A 2,500-nucleotide genomic window follows, 5' to 3' on the forward strand; every position below is an offset into this window, starting at 1 on the left:
TCCACCGTCCAGGGTAATAGTTTTAAATTACCGCTGTTCGCGTAATCTAGTGTTACATGATATAGACTTGTGTGTGTGTTGTATTTTATATACATGTGTGTATGTATAAAAAAGAAAATGATATTATCCCACCGCGTTGCAAGGGACATGTGTTTGATTGTTAACGAACGCGCCGTGCGGACACTCGGGGACGCGGATTTTTGTGATCTGTACCCTTCTGCGTGTCGTGCGCATGACGCGACGCGAGAACACATAACGACGGACGAGCGCGACGAACAACACCGAATCATCGGCTATTCAACGCACAGCGTCCACGACTCTGTGTCCTCTGGATATGCGCGATGCAATATATGCATGCGCATAGTGGTGTGGATTATTGTTCACGTTATAACACGCGCGTCGCGAGCCAGTCGCGTCTTGCGTTTACACGTTAATGATCCTTCCGCAGGTTCCCCTACGGAAACCTTGTTACGACTTTTACTTCCTCTAAATGATCAAGTTTGGTCAACTTCCCAGCAACGCCGACGGCCGTGAAGCCACCGCGTGTCGGTCCGAAGACCTCACTAAATCATTCAATCGGTAGTAGCGACGGGCGGTGTGTACAAAGGGCAGGGACGTAATCAACGCGAGCTTATGACTCGCGCTTACTAGGAATTCCTCGTTTATGGGGGATAATTGCAAACCCCAATCCCCAGCACGAAGGAGTTTCAGCGGGTTGCCCGGGCCTCTAGGCCAGGGAGAACATGCTGATTCCTTCAGTGTAGCGCGCGTGCGGCCCAGGACATCTAAGGGCATCACAGACCTGTTATTGCTCAATCTCGTGCGGCTCGAAGCCGCCGGTCCCTCTAAGAAGAATTTTAATACGTCGCCAGTGAGTTGCGTGACACGTGGCCACGCACACCTAAATGACGACGCCTATTTAGCAGGCTAGAGTCTCGTTCGTTACCGGAATTAACCAGACAAATCGCTCCACCAACTAAGAACGGCCATGCACCACCACCCACCGAATCAAGAAAGAGCTGTTAATCTGTCAATCCTTCCGGTGTCCGGGCCTGGTGAGATTTCCCGTGTTGAGTCAAATTAAGCCGCAGGCTCCACTCCTGGTGGTGCCCTTCCGTCAATTCCTTTAAGTTTCAGCTTTGCAACCATACTCCCCCCGGAGTCCAAAATCTTTGGTTTCCCGGAAGCTGCCCGCCGAGCCATTGTAGTAACGTCGGCGGATCGCTAGATGACATATTTACGGTTAGAACTAGGGCGGTATCTAATCGCCTTCGAACCTCTAACTTTCGTTCTTGATTGATGAAAACACCTTTGGCAAATGCTTTCGCTGATGTTCGTCTTGCGACGATCCAAGAATTTCACCTCTAACGTCGCAATACGAATGCCCCCAGTTATCCCTATTAATCATTACCTCGGAGTTCTGAAAACCAACAAAATAGAACCGAGATCATATTCTATTATTCCATGCACGAAATATTCAAGCAGCATTTTGAGCCCGCTTTGAGCACTCTAATTTGTTCAAAGTAAAATTGTCGGCCCACCTCGACACTCACCGAAGAGCACCGCGATAGGATTTTGATATTGAACCGGCGTATTACCGCCGGCTCACCGACGATATGCTCCGCAGACGTGTCAGTATCACCGCGGATGCGGTGCACCGACAGCGCGGCGCACAAATGCAACTACGAGCTTTTTAACCGCAACAATTTTAGTATACGCTATTGGAGCTGGAATTACCGCGGCTGCTGGCACCAGACTTGCCCTCCAATTGTTCCTCGTTAAAATATTTAAAGTGTACTCATTCCGATTACGAGGCCTCGTAAGAGTCCCGTATCGTTATTTTTCGTCACTACCTCCCCGTGCCGGGAGTGGGTAATTTGCGCGCCTGCTGCCTTCCTTGGATGTGGTAGCCGTTTCTCAGGCTCCCTCTCCGGAATCGAACCCTGATTCCCCGTTACCCGTGACAACCATGGTAGTCGCAGAAACTACCATCGAAAGTTGATAAGGCAGACATTTGAAAGATGCGTCGCCGGTACTGGACCATGCGATCGGCAAAAGTTATCCAGATTCATCAAAATTAACGACTTCGGACGCGAGGCCCTCCGTCGATTGGTTTTGATCTAATAAAAGCACTCATCCCATCACTGGTCAGAGTTCTGATTGCATGTATTAGCTCTAGAATTACCACAGTTATCCAAGTAACTGAGTAAGATCTAAGGAACCAAAACTGATATATTGAGCCATTCGCGGTATCGCCTTAATACGGCTTGCACTGAGACATGCATGGCTTAATCTTTGAGACAAGCATATAACTACTGGCAGGATCAACCAGGGAGCTTCTTTTGTTTATAAGGAAAAACCCTATAACCGCGCGCGCGCACCGACGACGGCGTCCGCCGGCTGCGCGCGCGCACGATCTAGGTTCTCCCTCGTCCCGGGCGTTCGCGATCGTTACAATACGCGAACGGCACCGGGCGAGCTCTGAAATGTTTTTTACGTG

General features: G+C 49.8%; 2 non-coding genes across 2 annotated transcripts in view; both read right to left on the bottom strand.

The window, feature by feature from the left end:
* Positions 1-16, bottom strand: part of LOC124644712 — a 157-nt gene extending 141 nt beyond the window's left edge. Inside the window, exon 1 of the ribosomal RNA XR_006986099.1 lies at positions 1-16. This exon is cut by the window's left edge and continues 141 nt beyond it. This is a non-coding gene — a ribosomal RNA (5.8S ribosomal RNA).
* A 415-nt stretch (positions 17-431) lies between these two features.
* LOC124644720 lies at positions 432-2,335 on the bottom strand. The gene has a single exon (XR_006986104.1). It is a non-coding gene; the product is annotated as a small subunit ribosomal RNA (ribosomal RNA).
* Between the last annotated feature and the right edge of the window lie 165 nt (positions 2,336-2,500).

This window comes from Helicoverpa zea, chromosome 30 (assembly GCF_022581195.2).
Source record: "Helicoverpa zea isolate HzStark_Cry1AcR chromosome 30, ilHelZeax1.1, whole genome shotgun sequence".
NCBI lineage: Eukaryota > Metazoa > Arthropoda > Insecta > Lepidoptera > Noctuidae > Helicoverpa > Helicoverpa zea.